The following is a 20,964-nucleotide window of genomic DNA, read 5'->3' as shown; positions in this document are numbered from 1 at the left end:
TAGGTTAAGTCATATTTTTCTCCTCCTCAGAAAAGATATATAGTTCTGATTTTTTTTTAATAAGGGTGATTATACACTGCAGAGAAATTTTACTAAGGAAATTAGATTGCTCTGAAAACTTCAAAAGCAAATTTCAAGCCATAAAGCTTTTATTATTGTTAAAGTATTTAGCTATAATTTGCCTTTACCTTATCCCTTACTTCATTACTGCAATTATTTTAGATGATCAAGTTTAAGAGAAAAAAAAAGCAGTACAGTTAAACTGAAAGCAAAAAGCAGTAAAATATTTTCAGTGATTTCAGCTCTGCTTTTGAAATTTGTATGCACATATGATTTGGTAACCTAAGAGCAAACAGGAAAACTGCAGATTAAGAATATTCTTCTAGATGAAGCACATTTCAAGGAAAAATAGATATCTTTTGAGACACTTATTCACTGCTTAACTTCTTTAATTCTTTACTCCTGTAGAGAGCTATAAAGAAGCATGGTGTGTTTAACTGATTAGACAAAGATATCTGCTTACTCAGCCTAAGCAGAGTTTAAATTTTTTGCTAAATCCAGCTCTTAGAACTCAAGGCCTGTCAGATAAAAAATACTGAATATATTATGGTTTGAGAATAAGCCCATACATGGACACTATTTATTTTAAACTACTGAAAAGACTATTAATTGGTGTTGCATTTGCAGTACAGGTGTGCTGCTGGAATGCAAACAAGCACAGATTATGCAGAACGAAGTACAAGCAGTGATTTTCAAATGTTAATTAGAAACACGAGGGATATGAGAGTGTAGTGGGAAAAAAAAAAATTACTGTGCTGATTTTGAGAAAAAGAGAAACCTGCTAGAGCAAAGCACCCAGAATAACACTCCCAACAAAGCCAGAACGATGCAGTTGGCAGAATGAAGTGTGCCCATCTCCAGTGCCCACAGAGAACCCTGGGCTGGGCACTGCCCATCAGGCCACCTTTCTGCAGCACAGACCCACCAGGTCCATCACAACCAGCTGCATCTCCCACAGAAATCTCCCAAAGTTTTGCCATGGGAAAGCAACACCAAATAAAGTAATAGCTTCATTCAAATAAACTGCAACTCCCATTACGTTAGAGCCGTAAGTTAATTAAGACTCAGAGCAGCAATAGCAGCACATTGGCTATCTGGATTTTTGTGGAAGATGAAAACCAACACCTTAATGTGAATGTTTAAGATGCAAGAGACACTATTCAGTAACAGTTTGCTTCTACCATTCACTTCTATTGAACTTCAAAGCCACAAGAGCTTTAAGACAAAATTTCACTTTTTCTACTTGTATCTTCCATGTTCCTTTTATTGAGAAGACCTTTTAAGCTTCAGTCAAACCATTAAAAAAAAAAAAAGCCAAACAAAACTTAGAAATAAATCAAAAATTAACCTCATTCTAATGCAGCTTACCACAAACTGTAACATCAATTAAATCCCACTAATATTAATGAAATAAAACAGAAAAAGTGAGAAAAATAAACTTCTGGCTGTATCCTCATATAGAGCTCTGTGCAAGAGGGAAGTTCAGGTTGAATTGTTCAGCACAGCACACTAATACAATATTGCACCAACAAAGGGAGTTGTTTTGAAATAAAATGCTTACAATCAAACACACACTGAACTTTACTGATCCTAGTATTTTAAGACATGAGAACCATGAATTCTGTTACATTATCAAATGAGGCTTACACAGTTATTTCAAATGAAGTCAGTATTTTAGAATTCAGAATATAAGTTCCAAACTTTTATCTATCTATAAATTATAGATATATCTGTAAGTTATAAACTGAGTTATAAACTATATCTAGTTGTAAGTTATAAACTATATCTATCCAAACTATCTAATTTTATCTCTTATAACTAAAGGATCATAGAAGAGTAGTTACTAAACACACTAATGACATCAATGACATTTTAATAGTCATGATAATTATAGGAGTCCTACATGCAAATGGACTATAAAGCTTCATTGTTTCAGTATGTAATCCTGAAATCTGATGATTTCTTTCCTAAATTAATCATCCCAGACTCACCAGAAAAGACAGAAACAGTTTTTTGCCTTGCAAGAACATGAGAAATACTCCTGTGTATACGTATATGCCCTCCTCAATAAAATCATCGTATTTATAGTTGTTAGTGCTATCTCCTTCACTCAGACACCAGTTTTCCTTACAAAGGAGTAAGACAATAACATCTTTCCACTAGTTTTCCATTAAAGGAGGAATGAAAGGGCACCATGAGATCTGATCCATATTTGCCATCTTTCACGTGAGGGTTAAACCTACATTTTGGGTGGTGCAGCTGCAGATTTAGGCTGCAGCTTGGGAGTTAGCAGCTGACAGTGCCTACCTGGGCGGCTGAATGCCACAGAGCATTCACACTCTGTCCTCACTAATGGTGCTACTGAGCCTGGTTTACTTCATTTTAAACACGGGACACAAGGAGAAACCAACAGCCTTAGGAGTACACTGCTACTCATTGTTCTCTGTATTTTATTCAGATGTTAAAATTGTTTCATTACTGTTGATCTGTGTGTCCGTATTTTTGTTTCTTATGAAATAAACATTATAAACAGATCATTGTCACAGGCACATTAAATAATTATGAACTCCTGTTTTCAGGGAGGTAACAGCACTGTTAAGACAGCTTTGTAACACTAGTTCTAATTTCTTGAGCCAAGCCTAATAATTCACAATTTTTAAAAGGCATATCTGATAATATTTAACAGAGCACAACAATCTGGCAACATCCCCTTCTTACACACACACATGTACAGACTGACAGAGCACATCCCTCACCAGCTTGGGGCCCTGAACCACGGAGACATTTCAAGCCAAGTTGTAGATAGATACACCAGATACACCTTTCCTGACAAGCCAGAATTGTTTGTAGCAGGATCCCTCCTGCAGGTACATGTACACAAAACAATGTGACCAGAATGTCAATGTATGGTAACCTCCTTCACACCAGACCATTTCTTTTCCAAGGAAAATACCAGCAAGATTAGAAGGTACAAGAAAATGGCTCAACACTTAAAAAAAAATTCAAATTATAATAAATCCTTTAAAATATTAACAGTGACAAAAAAACACCAATTTTATGAAGACTTTTTATGTTCAGATTGAACTGCAGGCTCCAAGACTTCAGGGGCCCTTATGTAAAATGCAGATCTATTCTTGCAAGTTACAGTTCTCATAACTGTCCAATATGTCAGACACCAATAACCTGATTCCAGATTTTCAAGTGTATGTGAATAGAGAACAATGGAGACTGTAACTCAATGGGATTTCTCAAAAAAATCTATGTCAGACTTGGAAAGCATCGGTTTGCTCAAATTCAAGCACGCTTTTCACTATGAACCCTGTACCAAGCTCCTCCTCAAAACAACAAACAAAAGAACTGCTACTTCTCAATTGGAATTTCAGAAGTAAAATGAAAAGCTCTGCAAAACCATTACTGCTGCTTCTGTATGGAAGGCATTCACAAATTCTGAGAAAGGATTATAATAAAACAAATATTGCATGGATTAACAAGCATTCTAGATTATAAAAAAAAAAATAATAAAAACACCAAACATCTGAAACTCTCAAGAATTACTTACTTTGCTTCAAATCCTAAACCATCACTGTTATGACTCCATCAGGTACATTCATGTGGGCAAGGACAGAAAATATCACACCACAAGTGGCTTCAATGGCTTAGTAAACCTCAGCTTGCCATTAAATGAAGACCAAGAACGTAGCATCATTTGACTGCTGTTTTAGCTCAGTGGTCATTTTGAACCCAGCATGTCAAACTCTAACACAGGCAGCCCAGAAAAGGTTCACAGGGCCTTTCCCACAGCAAGTAAAAAGACCTGATTTCCATTCCCCAGCGTTTACAGCATAAATTGATCTCCACACCACAAGACATTGAAGACGATGCATCAAGGACAAATGTAAACTAAGCAGTTTTAGAGTGTTTTATGTTGCTACCTATTTTTCAGGTTAATACGAGATCTTTACACTGGTACATTACTGTGTCTGAGGCCACTGGAGTTATACTGCAGTTTCTTTACCAGATTGCATTATATTTCTTCACACTTCCTATCTACTTTCAAATTTAAGCAAACCCCAGGGAACACAGCCGTTCCATATTTTTGTTGATAGCTTTGCTGCTCTACCCCCACCTCTCTCAAGAGAGCTTGTTAGGTGTAATACCTCTAAGAAAAAGGTTTAAGCAACATTTTGTTCCAAATCCTGAGAAAAGTAAAAATAATTTTAATTATGTTCTCATTTCCATGCCAGGCCATCTTCTTTACTATGACATCCAACTACATTCTGCACTGCAACAAATTTTGAGAAACAAATGAAAAAACATCCCCGCCTCCTGAAGCTAGGAAGGCAGTTTTATTTATCCAGCAGTAGGTATCTGAAATGCCTGTCATAAAAATACTATAAAAACAGTTGAACAGGTATTTCTTGAAGCAAAGAAAGGCGAGAGAAAAATCTGCAGTATAGCTTGAAGACAAGTCTTCAGAGCTGCATTTGTCAAGCTTCAGCTGACTCCAAGTATATCCATTCAGTATAGGAAAAACCAAACGAGAAACAACAGGAAAAAGAAACATGTCAGGCTGCTTCTGTTGGGCTGAAGGAACTAATACCACTTTAAAAGCTTTTAAACAAGGTGCTCTCACTTCTTATTGCAAATGTATTCCTACAAACATTGCAGAACCACCAAACTATTCATAACTAAAATGCAAAGTGCCACATCCCCCGTCAGCTGCCATGTCTCTGCCAGAGGCTTCAGTTCTGCCCCAGCCTTTTATTTCTACTCATATCTCAACATGCACCTGTGAAATAGATTTTTCTGTGTATTATGAAGAAGGCGACTAATGGATAAATGAAGAGGTGAGCTTAGATACAGAAAATTAAAAATAAAAAAAAAATTAGGAATGGAAGGAATTCCATTCCAAAAAGGAATGGAAAGTGTTTACTGCTTTCACTGAAAAGGGGGGGGGGGGGGGGGAACACAGGACATTTTGGGGTTTTGACACATTTTTAAATGAGGGAATGTGGAGAAGTGTCAACTTACACTTTAAAGGAAAAGTTCTACAGTGATTCACCAACAAAATTGTCTTTCACATGAGGCAAACTACACTCATGAAATTGTATTTCCAAAACACAATCTATCCTTTTCTGAATGATAGCCACCATATAGCTGTTGACTAAAACAGTGATAGTTCTACCTTGGATAAAGGATAGTTATCCAAAAAAAGTCATATTTTGTTATAATAACAGCTCATACACAGCCTGTAATAAATATTACTCGGTGAACTCACAACAAATCCAAAAGCTCTGCAGTGACAAAGTCAGGGACTCCCAGGGGAGTGTTTGAGGACATCAGGCATAGCTGATTTTTACAGAGGACACAGGCAGACTTGGAGGAGCCAAGATAAAAACAACAGGAATCTGTAACCCTCAGAGAGAAGCTTCCCAAAAAAACTGGACCTGCCCACCTCCATCCTGTCTCTAAACAATGGCCTGAAAGCTGAGCCTTGCCAGTTACATTTCTAATAGTTTCTGTCCACTATTGGACAGTCTCCTTGTTGAAGCTGAAACCTCTGTTACTTTAATTACAATATCATTTATTTCCTGTGCAGGTATTTTGTTTGGGATGGGGAGCTGGGATGATTTTTTTAATCAGAAATTGTTCCACTTCTTGGTTCTGGCTTCAGCTTTTCATAAGAATAAAACCGCTGCAAAACATTTATCTCTGTGGAGATGAGCTCTCTTCCCGAACACACTGAGACGCCTCGGAGCACCAAAAGTGCTCATCCGAGGATGGTGAAACATTTTGCTTTGAGCAGTTCTGTATCCATGCATATAAACTCATTCTCCAGCAGGTGAGATTCATAATGTTGCTGAAATCCATCAGAGCCTTGTCATCCACATCACCAGGATAGGGTGGTTTATTCATAGAGGGAGAGCCACGTTCTTTCTAAGAAAATATTAAAAAAAACCCTTACAGTTGACAATCTGTTACATAAAGGAGTCTCTTTTAAGTAAGCAGCTGGAACAGCTCGATTTCCTGATCGCTGATCAGTATTGTTGATCACATTTAAATGTCACTGCAGCCTAGCATTTGTGCTTGATCCTGCTTCCACTAAAACAAATGTCAGAACTCCCAAGATTATCTCCTTCATAGGCCTTAAGGCTATATAAAACACTCTTTGTGAACTCAGATGTGCTATAATTAGAACAGTATAGTCCTAAAGAATTATTAAGTATACTGAGAATACCACGAGGATGCTAAATATTGCACCTCTGCCCTGAACTACAGCAGGGTAGCATCTATTGCAGCTTCCTTATTTCCTTTCATTTTTCAATAGTCATGTAAGAAATAATGATCTATACCTTCACGTAAAATTTGGTTTTGCACACTGGATATTTAGCAACCAAGAAATAGTGATTATACTCCCTTGCTTGAAACTGAAGTTTCCCTTCATGCGTCATACGAGAGAGTCGTTAGTTCTAATTTGCACATATGGAACCACTCATGCCTTTCTTTGTGGTAAGGCATGCAGCCTCTGCAAAATCACTGAATTATTGACCTGAGTGAAATAGTCAAGGCAGGCCTTAAATTCAATGCGTCCTTAATTACACTTCTGAATTTTTGTTACACATTCCCAAAACCTCTGCTATGGCAAACTAGACCTCAGTGTCTCGTTTCTTTAAAAAAAGGGCTTTATTTTGGGATACGGCAGCAAGGGCCACTTCCAGCACTGCACCTGAAGACGTAAGTACAGGAAGGATTAATGCTGAGTACAAACTGAAAGACAGCAGAAACAAACAAGTCTGGAGAGCTGAAGAACCTCTCAATTGAAACACACTTCACAGCACAATCAGAAAGGTGCTCTGCAGGGGAACAATAAAAACAATGTCCTTGTGGGTTTTGGAATTCTTGCTGTAAGCTAGGTAACATGCCAGGTTGCACACAGAATCTTTTCTGATCAAACCCATTATTTCCAGTCTTCCCCATGCTGAGCAGTGCATAGTCAGTATCCCTCCCCTTCCAGCCAACTCTATTACAAACTCATGCTTAGAGCATTGGTCACTTAACAAATAAAAATAAAAATCCAAGAAAAGCTCAATCAAGGCTAATTTTTAACATGGTCTCACTGTACAAACTCAGCTCTCCACCCACTTCTGGAAAAAAGAGAACTGCACAAAATTCTCATGCTTTACATTTACAGTATGCAGCCATCGCTGGATTAGTTTACACCAGCTGCAAAAGCTCATCATCTGTAACAAGAGATTCTTCTTGCGTTGGCAGAGACCTTCCAGTAGTCTGCAGTCCTCACAGAAGACAAATATTTTACATGCAGTTTTCTTTAAGGCAAAGTACACAGCATTCCATGTTGATTTTTAATTTTAAGATAAATACTTTCACTTCCAGTTTGCTACAAGCAAAAATCACTAAAAGCATGAGCCTTTTATAAGTTTTGTAAAATAAACATGGTCGGCTAGAAAAACTGTTCTTTGTTTTACAAATTATTTCATAATTCAGTGGCATTTCCATGGCGAGTCGTGCACTACTGCAGTCAGAAAAGATGAATTCATCCCTCTAAGGAATTAATACAATACTGAAGGATCATGTTATGGTCTTCTAATTACTTTATGGCACCCTACAGAGAGAATCAACTTTGAACAGCAACACATTTCTGTTGATGAAAACATTGCTCGACTTTTTCAGAATTTTAATACGGCATATCAGGCTGTCTCACTCTACATCCTGCATGCAAGTCAAGCTTTTACAAATGTTAAAAATCTTAATTATTACACTTAATTCAAGAACATTAAGCCAAATTTTCCCCAAAACAGAAGAAAATAAGGGAATACCCCTAACAACAGATGGTGGGGGATGGAAGGCTGTATTTGGTTCTCTTATATGAAGACATTGTGCAAAACCAGCATTCTACCGGAGGCCACTGTTACCACTGACAAGTTTGCATAACCTGTTTCTAGAGCTACAGAAGACACATAGGAATTGTAATCAGTCCCCATAAATTATAGCTACAACTCTGAAAAATGCCCAAGGACATACTCACCAAACAGAGCCAACACTATTAACACAATGGCAATTCATTGATTTTTCCTTACAGTAATTCCAATCTATATGCAGGCATATGAACTTGGAAACAAATTCTGAATAGGATTTCAAACACTTTTGTTCTAGGAAATGTAAAAAAAAAAAAAAAACCAGACAAACTACCAACCCCAGCTGTAATCATAATTATTTGTTGCTTAAGCAAATACTACAATTTCATAGAGAAAGCTAAAAATGCATTAGGTCCTGCCAATGCTTTTCTGTGCTGAAAACATTCCCAAGATGCTCTTGCTAATATAATGACCCCAGGAAATATAGCCAAAGGCACTTCCCTGCCCCCCCCCCCCCAACAGACTATGCAGAGATGATCACATCACATGCATTTCAAGTCAGGTTTTGACCAAAAACTCAGGTTTCTAGGATTCAACATGAGAGCTTCATCCCCTGCCTTTGCTCTGTTGAGTTGGCAGCAATTGAACCATTTCACCATTAAGCTGCTCCATGGTATGGTCCCGGATGGTCTCAGTGATTTTCTCATGGTTAATCTCAGACCATTTTTAACAAGGTACAGCAATCGTGAGAGAATGATCAATTAAGCACATGATTAGCAATTTTCTTTGCCTTGTCCAACCCCCTCAAATTAAGTGGTTCAGGATTGACCATTGTGCCACAATGAAAAGGAGTAAAACACATTTAACCTCATTATTCCTGTTTGAATAGCAAATTACCTAAAACCAACTCATTCAGCCATGGCAATGAGGAGCTGCAAATTGTTAGCATTGTCTTCTCCACATGTCCTTTCTGCTGTGAGTTCTATTACATCGCTTGAAATTTATAAAACAACAACACAAAACACTTCAGAGGACACCAGCTGGATAAATAAGTGTTTTGTAACTCTTAAAAGGGGGCAGCAGCACAGAGCAGAACCTCAGATACAAAGAGGTGAGGAACGATTTGTTTATTGTATGAGTGACCTCTCTAAAGTCAGTGGAATGACATGGAATTTAATTTAAGAAATAACATGGTGCAAATCAGAGGAGGCGCTAAAAACTGGAACTAGGACTGAAAATAGAAACTGAAAACTAGGAATGATCTTCAGGATTTTTTAAGTCGATCTTCTAAAAGTGAAATTGTAATAACTAATTGACAAACTCTAAAATAATAACTCCTCCAAACCTTATCTTTCCCTATTTGATCAGGTTATCATCTCTTACTTCCCTCATTCTTCCCCCTTCATCAATTATTTTTTCTTCATATACAGAAAAGTTGTCTTATTCCACAAAAAGTCACGTATTTGGGCACGAGGAAAGGTCTGTGATTCATCCTGCTGAAATGAGACCAGCATGCCCATGACTTAGAAATACAGCACCTTTATTAAATTAAAAAGGAAGAGAGTCATCTGTGTATGAAAATAGGGTGAAAGAATATCCTGAGTCCAGGAGCTGAACAACTGCCAGCATGAACAGCACAGTCTCATTACTGGGGGGGCACTGGGGAATGGAATGGCCACCATCAGCTGAAATGAAATTTTAATAGATCTAACATTTTGACTTGCAGTTGAAGAAGAGAAACTGATGCAGAAAGATACAGCTCTCAGAACACTTCCCTACTCTGTTCTTCCTGGCTGAAAAGAAGCTTACAGGAAATCTGTATTAGCAGCACAGGACTGCCTTTGGTTCACTTCCATGAAGGGTTCTCATTGGAACAAATGCTCTGTGTATCCCCCTTCAGCTTTTCCTAGGCTCATTCCCAACCTGCAAATTCTTTAGTGAACTGAACAAGCAGTGGTGGTGTTCACACGTCTCTCCTTTGTTTTATTAATCTGTTTTTGCTATTTGCTGGATAACAATCTCCCACTAAAGTTATTTTCTAACTCGTGGCAATGTTGCCAGCCATGTAATTTCATCCACTGCTTGCAGGGACACCCAGCACTCGAGAGCGATCTCATATGAGATTCAGACAAATATATGGAGTTAATTCCCATACATGCCAACAGCTGGGGCACAGATATTTACATCTGCATAACCATGGATCAGAGTATGCTCAGCTCTCAGAAGCTGGGACACATCAACATCACTAACATGATCAAATGTGGCTGAGTGAAAATTTGATGAGTGGAAGTCTAAGCTTCTGCAAATCTGCCAAGTCATATTTAAACATTTTTATTCCAAGGCATTTTGGGAGACTTCTGGATTGGCCTTTGCAGCATTGATTTACTCCTAAATGCATGTTTCATTTAGATGTGAAATGCTACAGATTTCCATTTAGATTTACCTCAAAACAATTTACTAAGTCAAACGGGAGGGTGGAGTTTGGGGAATGAATAGAGCTGATAATGAGCTCTTTATTTTCCTCCTAGTTTTCCTTCCTTTCATCTCTGTTTACAGTGATATTAATTAATTACACAAATATAACAGCCTTGAACTGTCTGGTTCATTCCTTGAGACCATGTCACCATCATCCACACTGCCAGAACTCATTTTCTGTCTTTACAGATTCATATCTTAGATTTTTGGTTTTTATTCTTCTAATACTAATAGAAGAACAGGATGGTTGGGCAGCCCTCTGCTCAAAACACAGTATTAGAAACTGCCCTAGAGAGTTTTGCCACAAACTACCATGTAAACAAAACTGTCCCAAGTAAAAATTAAGGGTGTTCTTTGGAAGTTCCAGTTGAGAAGTTTTGATTTCTAGTAGAGGAATAAAAAGTCTGAACTTTGAGAAAATTCAACACTTATTTCAAATATTAATTTAGAATTTTCTTTCGGAACAAATTCAACACATTTCATTCTAAGCAAAATGTATATCAGAACAGCAAAAAACAGGTATGAAATATAATGCATTCAAAATGCTTAAACAGCTGACAAATATGCATACACCAATGCAAGTAGATTTCTGCAGTGCTGAAGTAGAGCTCATCAAGCTACATTAAAATCCCAGGGGAAAGGAAAAGAAGCAAAACCTGCACATAAGGCAGGTGACACAATAAATCGTTCTTGTTTTCCTTACAGAATCCAATACTTCCCCAACTTCTTAGGAGTTTCTGGAGTACAATAGTGAGAGCAAAGTGATTTTCTTCAGGTCTCTTGTTTTTAAGAATCTGACAATAGCAACAGTGATAAAATGCAGCAAGTTTTTCTTTCATATGCCATGAAAAAAACCTGCATTGAAAAGGGATTTTTGGCTGTTTCCCAGATTGCAAAATATGTGTGAACTGTTGTTGAAGAATCCCTTTAGAAATACAAAACCATCACAAACCAATTATTTCTGTATGGTGTGAGTTTGTTGAAGTTAGTGGAAGTGATAATCTCTTGTCCTTTTACTATTTACAGGTTACACTTCCCGGACATCACAGAAAATGCAGCAAGGACAAAATTTACTCTTAAATGTAGCACTAGGTCTGTCTTCAGAAATCTTCAACTCCCATTTAAAAGATCACAGGTATTTTTATGGATATTAATGAAGTTTCACAGCAATTTTACTAAAACACTGTATTTTTGATTGCAATCTTAAATACTGAAGCTCAAGGAAAAAAAAAACTAAGCCAGTTTTTTTAGATGCAATTGTGGTTTAGATACTTCACATCTAAACCACCAACTACTTCTTATAATGACATTTCAACAGATATCCCATCTTAGGGTAACACTTTTGCATTGAAAGGGGTAGACTGATATTGCACATCATTTCACTTATCCAGCCAGCAAGTACATACGAAAAACAACTTTTTGATCTCCTCCCAAATAGGAAAATGCACTACAAGCATCTAACATACAGTGAAAGAGCGAGAAATTATAAATATGGAAGAAAAGAACACTGTCAACCTTAGAAGTACATATTCTTTAGAAACAAATAAAGCCATATAGCTATTCATATTTTATGTGGCTACAACCATGGCACAAAACATATTGCAAAGTAATTACCATAATGTGCAAATACTTCTGTAAGAGAAACTACAAAATAAATTTGATTTTTAGTGGTATTTTCAAGCGTGGATTGTATTATGCAGCCTCTATACGCACTCATAAGGTAACTGGTAAGAACTTCTAGCATTTCACCCTTCATAGTCCCTGAAAAGTCAATGTTATTTAACTGTTGCACAAATGTTAATAAAAACTCATAATCCAGGGAGCTTACCCTGGGTCAACAGAAGGAATCCAAGAACCAAAGTTATTTCCAAAGTCCAGACAAGAGATCTGAAAGAGAGAATAACAAAGGGTTTGTGACAAAGCTGACACAGAGTCCTCTGAAAGGAGCAAAATCAATTGTGACATTTTTCATTTATTTGTAAATGCCTCTTTGGCAGTATGCTCACTCCAAACGACAGCTGACTCTTATAGAAAAGGGGAGGTGATGGTAAAATAGAGGAACCCTGACAGTTGCTTTAATGAGATTCTGCATTAGGATCACTCCACCACTCTCCCTCAACAAGGACTGTGCCCTTCACTTTCAATCTTACATTCTCCAATCTGGAAAGCATTAATCCTATGAAAAACTCAACTCAGCCTCCTCTAATCACCATCACAGCTCTTCTTTCCACCTCCTTCACCATCTCACTGACATTTATGTATGGAGTCCACTCACAATTTAAAATACATATAATTAGCATAGAGCAAATTAAACTTCAACCTGATAGCATTACTTTAATCAAAGTCTAGTTGCAGTGTGTGTGGTGAAGATAAGAATCTTGAAACAGACCTCAGTTGAGATTAGGAGTGCAAACTCACAGAGCTTTCCTTCCAGCTCTAGGAATTATGCTGCTGGAAGCGTTCAATGCAGGAACCTCTAATGCTCACACTTTATTACAAAACTAAATAGGGAAATCTGTAACATGACAGGGTACTTGCCTTGCAAATGTTGAGAGAATAATCATTCTGAGAACAGAAGCAGACAAGGAATTTTGATAACAATAGGCAACATGATACCACCTATTTCAGGAAAAGGCCACTGGCTTGAGGATCCAGTGCTCAAGAACACTTATTCTGGCCTAACTCTTATCTGACATATTCCATTCTTATGTTTTCCAACAGTAACACATTTTCTGTTGTTCAAACTCGTTTTCTAGTGCTATATCACATATCTTTCAATGAAACTAGATGACAGCACTGAATAGATCATGGTAGCCTCAGGCTGCAACTAAAATTAGTATTTTATCCTCTGTAAACATCAGTAAGTCATTTGTATTACTATGATAAGTTTTTGTAAGAAAAATAAACACACACAAAAAAAAAACATACAGGCATTGCTACAAGAAGCCTGAATCCCAGCTCCTTTGCATGCTCTAGCATCTTCTGGAAGATGAAGCTGGTAAAGGCACAGAGAACAAGTCCTTTGAGGAGCAGCTGAGGAAGTTGAGGGTGTTCAGCCAGGAGAAAAAGAACCTCATCACTCTCTACAACCACCTGAAAGGAAGCTGGGACCAGGTGGGGTTGGTCTCCCAAGTAACAGGCAAAAGGACAAGAGTAAACTGCCACAAGCAGTGCCAGGGCAAGGTTTTGACAGGCTATTAGGATAAATTCCTTCACTGAAAGGTGTGTCACACCCTGGCACACCCAGGCTGAATCCCCATGGCCAGAGGTATTTACAAGATGTGACTCTGGGGGACATGGACTTGTGGAGGACTGGGTAGTGCTGGGTTAATGGTTGGACTCTATGATCTGATTGTAGGCAGACTCGCTTGATTTGAAAAAACTAAACCATCTGCTGTCATACTGATCAGAAAACAATTCCATCTCACCTCTGGATGAAAGCTGGCTAGTAAGTCATGTTTGGGAAGTTCACAATTAATTACTCTATACTATAATCTGCTAGACAATATACAACATAAACGCTGAATAAAGATCATTTATTTCCTGAAAGAAAGAGATGGGTCTTCATGAGTTACAGAGTAGTTTGCTTGGCAGCCTTCAGAGAACCAGGGGAGTAATCCACAGCTCAGCAAAACTTCCATTTTTCATTGGATTATTTTGTTTAAAAAAACACCCACAACTCATTGTGGAGGTTTCCAGAAGAAATCTTTTTGGCACCTTCAATTTGAGGATGCAGCCTAAAGGTGCCATTTTGAAACCTTTTACAAAATCTTTCCTGGTATGTAAGATCTAAGAGTCTCAATTGATGGAATCAAGGACTGTGATTCACTTTCAGTATCAGCATTTCTTTTCCTCTGAGATTCACTCTTTGCTGAAACTCTTTTAAATTAGTGTAACAAAGCCCAGCACAACATTAAATCACCTCCCAAGCATATCAATCTCAGTTACCAAAGAAGAGAAAATAGAGTACACTTCAAAACAAATTCTCTGGAAGTTTCTTCTGATTGATATCAGATCTCTTAAGTTAAATGACCCCTCATATTTCATTCCTAAAAATATACAGTTGCTCCTACTAACCTTTCCCAGCTGGATGGAAAGCAGGAAAGGCCAGATTCTGGCCTCTGCTCTGGTAAGGGAGTACCAATGAAAAATAATGAAGTCAGCACACATTTGGAAAAAAAAATTATTATTTAGCTCCAAGGAAGGTTGCTTTGTAATTCAGACAGGTGATCTGGAGGCACAGCAGAGCAATAATGACTAACATCACATACTAGAGGGAGTATAAATTTTAATGATATCACTCATAAAACCCACATTTTAAAGGTTACAAAACAGAAACAAGCTTACAAAGAAAACACATAAATCATTCAAGGTGTCAGATTCCTATTCCTTAGCTATTTTAAGAGCTAACAGTCTGTCCATCACTAAATAAACTGGAATATGCTATACTCATTTATGCAGGACTGAAAAGGGAATGTACACTAGAGTTCAGCAACCATTCATCCCTACAGACTCTATTCTTAACAACACAATAGCAACAGCCATGTGTAACTTCACTGATTTATTCATTATTTGACAAAATTAAACAAAAACACTTGACCAAATTCACCTACATCTAGACAAGATCACAACAACACATAATTAGCACCATAATTACAAGGACTCCTAATCCACAGACATTAATGCACTTCACTATTTGCTCATACACACTTCATTGTAGGCCCTTAAATATAGGGCATTAACAGAGGATTAATGGGGCATTCCCATCAACAGACCAGATTACTTTCATCCCGTGCAGATGAAAGAGAAACAGAGGCTTATATTATCATTTTTAATTACTGTAATTGGTCTTCAATTGCAACTGCATCTATTGTTGTCCCTATACACACATTATCAACAGAGAACAATTTAAATGGCTGGCTGGGAAATGGTCACTTAGGGCCAATAAACCACTGTAAACAGTGAACTTTGACAGACCCATAATTCAAATCCACAAATCACCTTTTGAGCTGGGTTTTACAAAAATGACATGCAGTTTGGCTCTGTGGTCATTTCTCTTAGTCACAGAAGCCAGCACCTCCCTTTCACTGACAGTAACTTCCACCTCCACAACACAAACTCTCTACTCCAGAGGTTCCCTTCTGGGAGCAGCACCCAAGGGCCAGCTCACCACAAAAAGCTTCCACTGCATAAGGCTTTCTGCATTCCATCTCAGAGATCAGGCCTTCAGGATTTGGTTTTCAGAGCTCACTCTGTTTTACTTTTTTTTTTTTTCTTAATATCATTTTATATTTCAGCTGTTTAATGGATAACCCAAAATTGATTTATTCATTTTTTTTTCAGAAGTAGACACACATTGAAAGACACTTGAACAACGTCGTTCTGCCTTGCTACAAAGTCCAACAAGATTATCAGTAAAAGCCTTATCCAAAATCCTCCAATGTCAAACAGAGTGTTTCTACTGGCTGGATTCAATACTGAATGCAGATTTGGGATCTATTCTCAATCCAAACTGGAGTGCAGCAATCAAACCACTCAACTCCACAACTCTCCCTGGTGACACTCATGGGATTTCAAACTGTAACCTCACATTGGCAATTTCTGCATCCAATTACCACTTATCAGAGGCCACCAATCTCTTAAACTTTAATGGTTAAAGAAAACTCAGTGTTTGGTTTACATAGGCAATAAACACCTTAATGCTTTCAGTAAGCTCTTTGCCTTATACTGTGTTTTTAGCTCTGGAATCTTTTCCTGTAGCTCTGGAGGAACTTTATTTAAGTAAACTGCTAACCTATTATTTTTCCAGTCTTTGTTTTCTCTAGGAAATTATTTAAGAAGAAAACCCCCGAACAGTGATCTCAGCATTCATACAGCAGTGAACTTCAGATACAGTAATTGCATAGCTGTGAGCTATGACGACTTTCCCATGGGGGAGAAATGACCTGGTAACTCACGAATGACAAAGTCAAAAGCAAGGTAAGCCAGGGGAGGGAAAGGATTTCCCCCTAGGATGAGATAAATGTAATTTCTCACAGCAGTGTATATGTCTCTTAAGCCTCAGGTGGTTTTAAGTTAATGAGATTAGTTCCAGCAGGCAGTGAAATCCCAGGATATAGGAATTATATTTCATCAGTTTTCACTTCATCCAGCAAGCACGGTGGAGTCAATCTTTGTGTCATTTCGTTATTGTCCTGGTTTGGGTCTTGTTCTCAGGCTCAAGACTGGCTAAAGCACCTCATAACTTTGACTTAAAAGCTTAAGCATCATGTAAAGAGTGTGTTTAAATGTTTAAAAGGGAGGAGAAAAGCACCAGGCCTAATCTGTAGAAAAGGATTTTTTTGTTTAACTTTACAGATGTGTTTTTATTCAACGGAATTTGTTCTTGTACTTTCACTAAACCAAGGTCACGTGTATTTTTATCCTGAACACACAAGCCCCCAGAATGCACTGCTGTAAGAAACACTGCCTTTAAAATATTTGCACCCTAAAAAGATGGACATTAACAGGTTCGGATGACTGGCTAGTTCAGTATTTTAATAATAACCAAAAAGAGCTCCTATCCAGTGACCACCCACTGGATGTTCAAGCTGCAGTTTCACTCCAGTCCCCAGATCTGCTCATACAAGAACACCTTCACTCCTTTGTACCATTACAAGAGCTGTAAAGCAGAAGGCTTTCAGAAGATTAAAAAAATAAGGTCAGATGATAACACTGATTTCCACTAAGAATTCTTCTACAACCAGCCCAATTTTTACTTACAATCACTGAATAACTGCAAATTTAGCAATTGTTTTACCCAATAGATACTATTTTTAGCTGTGAATTTAAATTTAACCTTGATGAAATCACTACTGTAAAGAAAATGCAGAAAAATCTTGTGTTGCCAACATGCTTTAGGAAGCTCTTTTCCAGCCAACAGGGGAATGACCTTTACTCCACTCGTGAAAATGTGCAGACATCACATCAAGAAAATGCTCATATTAGTACCAGGCCTCTTTCCGAGACAGTCTGATAAAACTTCATATCCAGAAAGCACACAGAGGAATTATTTTTATTGGGGTAATTTAACCCCAAAATACAAAATGAACTCTATTAAAAAGACTTTCTAGGATACCCAAGTCCATCAGGGAAAGCTGTGTTTATTTTAGTTTTGACTTACAAGCCTGGCTTTAACACAGGCAAATCACACCCACACAGACATCACTGTTTGAACTTTTTTGTCTGTGTTATTTATTTATTTCTACTCCCAAATCTGCCTTCCCATTTTGGGTCAAAGCACCACCACATTATCTTTACTCTTCATCCTGTCCAGAGATGTCCTTCCTTCTTTAGGCTTTAGCACTTCATAACCGGGTGCCTTCAGTTACATACAAAAAGTTCAAGCATCTCATTTCCCAAAGGAAAGAGCAAGTTCCATCATAGCTTAGTGAGGAGTGGCAATTTTGAATTTTGCATTAGGAGACTCATTTCCTTTTTCTCTGGAAGAACCTCAGCTGGTACAAACAGGTAACATGTAACTAAAGAGAGGCAACATGAGCAAACGAATCTGAGGACAGAGGTCAAAATCTGACCACAAACTGGTTTCTGGCACAATTCCAAACTCTGGAAACTGACACGTTGGATAAACTCCCGAGCATCCAGTATCTACCACTAGGTGGGCTGGCTGCAACTTGGAAAAATGCAGCTGCACAGGGATGTGGTATCACACACAGGTGAGATAAAAATGCATTTGCCTGTAAGACACCCAAATGTTTGCTTACCTGCAAAGTAAATACACATTTGCTGTCAGGTAAACCCAGTGAGTATTTCCACACGTGCGCAGATCAAAGCATGCAGTTTTCAGTTAAACATAACACACAAATATGAATTCCAACAATAGGAAAATGAACTACCAGGGCAATTACTCTGGAAGCACTGCAATTATGAGTGTCATCTGAATGCATTACGCTCTGTGTTGGCAAAAGAATTATTTTGTAATGGGTCAGAGAACTACTTTCCACACGCTTTAATAATCAGCACACAAGCTTCAAAGGGGGTATCTATTTTCAATCTCTGCCATCATGTCACTGTCAGCCTCTGAAAGAAACACAAAGCCAGGCCCACTGGAAAAATACTTCCCAAAGTATGAACTCAAGGTGCATTACCTTAATGTTTTCAGAAGAAAACAAAATGCAGTGGTCTGCAAGTATTTACATTTCTTTTAAGGTCAGGAAGGTCAATTAAAATTAAAAATTTCCATTTTTTGCACAACTACAAGTCAAGTCTCATCCATAAATTCCTGCCATGGGAAAAAGACTTTAAAATAAGTGTTCATTAATAGAAGAACAATATTCTAGAGGATTTTTGCAGGAAAAAAGTGCAGCTTTGCCATTCTATTTTAAGTAGTTAATGTGTGTTCAAGTGGCCTTAATCTACTCTGACTAGTTCTTTAAAAACAAGAAGCCTAAATGCTTGCTTTAACCTTACCTTTCTCTTGGTCAGTTCCACTTTTGCTACGTGCAATTTCTTTGCTGAAAGAATCATTGCACAGAAGTTCCCTTATAGAGCCCATTATCAGCATTTGGCTGGGGACAGCCCAAAAGCATTAAGCTTCCTGAAAAGCAAAAACGAAAAAAGTCAAGCTCTAGCTTTTCACAAGAGCAAGGAAAAATGGCCTGGTTTTGGGAACAGCTTACTGCACCCCTCTTAGCCACCAAAGAATTGCAATTTTACAACTGCATGTCACAATGGATGCTCTCTCCTCCATCCAGAGGGCCATGCATCCCTAGAGCTGGTTGTATGTAAGAAAAAAGTTGTGCCCTGATATTTAATTCCCATGGAGCAGACGCAGAACACATCATCTAAACCAACATTGCTGCTGTAAATAAAGTGACAACTCATCCAGTTCTGTCCCAGAAGGTGTGAAGATAAACTCATGCCTAGCTGTATGTATTTATCTTCTCTATTTTTTGTTTTTTCTTCTTCTTACCTATTTGTTTCTCTCTTAAAGCCTGCAACATTAAAAGAAAACTATTACCCTAGCAAATTGAGTGTTTTACAGAAAAAGGGGATGAATTTAATCTCCACCATACTGCTCTAAAAATGGTGGAAAGGGCATGTGTACTTACAGAGATTACACACAGACACACTTTCATGCAGAAACAAAAAGTAGCCTTAATATAATGGGGAAATATCACAGAGTTCAGTGAGGAAATTCCACTTTGAACATGAGCATAAGCCAGGAACTGCAGCTCTGTCTGGCCAGGGACAGAGCACACCCTGTCAGAGTCTGGTAAAACCGAGTGATCTGAGTGATGCTAAAGCTTCTCAATTTTGCTTGCATTGCAAATATCCTTAAACAAGACTACTGTTGAAGAAGGAAAAAAAAAAAAAGAAAAAAAAAAGAAAAAGCAAGGTAATAAAACATCACATTTGAAGTCTTCTATTCCCTGAAATTTTTGTTCCTAACTCTAGAGGTGCCTGGATACATCAGGAAAGAATCAGCTTCCTTCTGCTGCAGGAATGCAACAGATTAACCTAATGCATGGATGGAACCTTGTTTGGGAGAGGAGAGAGATGCTGGCATCAGCCTGATGTATATGAAAACAGACAGGCTACAAAGTTTAAGGAAGTATGAAAACTGTATGAGACAGTTTTGTGATTAAAAAGGAGATAATGAAATGGACAGAAGTTGTCAAAAAAATATTTCATTTTGCTTTGCTTACTGAAATATGTATTGATGGATACATTCCCAGCCTCATTGCAGTAAACATTAGATTAGGGCTATTGAGCTAACTCACCATGATGCATCGCATGACAGCAAGAAAAATTAAACAGTTCAAACTGCGATCTTGTCAGATCTCAGAAGGCTGGCAGGACGTGAGTGATCTAACAGGGAACTTCCACAGAGAGCTGGGAAATACAGCTGGGAATTCAGCTCCTGTTTCTACTGAGCATGTGCTCAGCAAACTGGGCTCTGGAGGCTGAGGCTTCACTCAGGCTTCTGACCATGGAGATCATTATCAAACACCAGTGGCACCTTTTCACATCAAAGCTCTCTCAACACAGAACGGCTCCAGCTTACACAGCTCACACAGACAGGAACAAAAACAAATGCTTTTGGGGAGTCCTTGAGTGGAGCTCCTCAAGTAATTTTATTATTTTAATGACAAGTAAGACCTTTTTGGTTAAAAACCAGGATGGTTACAAAGAGGGTGGTCCATCAATCTTCCAACAAGAAATGTCCTTCACTTTCCATGTCAGCCAGAAGTGCTGCAATGTTTTCTGCACTGCAACCACTGAGTGGCTGACAAACAATTACCCACAGCCAAGATTTCTGAACTACCAGACCACAAAATCCCCCTAGAACTGCTGTGTGCACTCAGCATATCAGGATGTTGCATATCCTTCATTAAAAGGACCACAGAACTACATGAAAACAACAGAGGGTTTCCCCTTGCACTGCAAGCCAAGGGCAGGAGCTTCCACACACCAGTGATACATTCCAGTTGTTGAAGAATGGTCTATTTTAAATAAGTGACAGTGTGACAATGCTCTGCAAATGTTGTAT

At 38.1% G+C, this 20,964-nt stretch overlaps 1 protein-coding gene across 1 annotated transcript in view; it reads right to left on the bottom strand.

Moving 5' to 3' along the window:
- The window catches only part of NAALADL2 (N-acetylated alpha-linked acidic dipeptidase like 2), a 416,276-nt gene that overhangs the window by 379,143 nt on the left and 16,169 nt on the right, over nt 1-20,964 (bottom strand). Inside the window, exon 2 of the mRNA XM_053986839.1 lies at nt 12,241-12,299. The gene's annotated coding sequence lies outside the window, so the exon portion shown is untranslated. The remainder of the gene's footprint in view (nt 1-12,240; nt 12,300-20,964) is intronic.

The sequence above is a fragment of the Vidua macroura genome, chromosome 10 (assembly GCF_024509145.1).
Source record: "Vidua macroura isolate BioBank_ID:100142 chromosome 10, ASM2450914v1, whole genome shotgun sequence".
NCBI lineage: Eukaryota > Metazoa > Chordata > Aves > Passeriformes > Viduidae > Vidua > Vidua macroura.
Note: the sequence above shows the minus strand (reverse complement) of the source record. Positions and strands in the feature narration are given on the sequence as shown.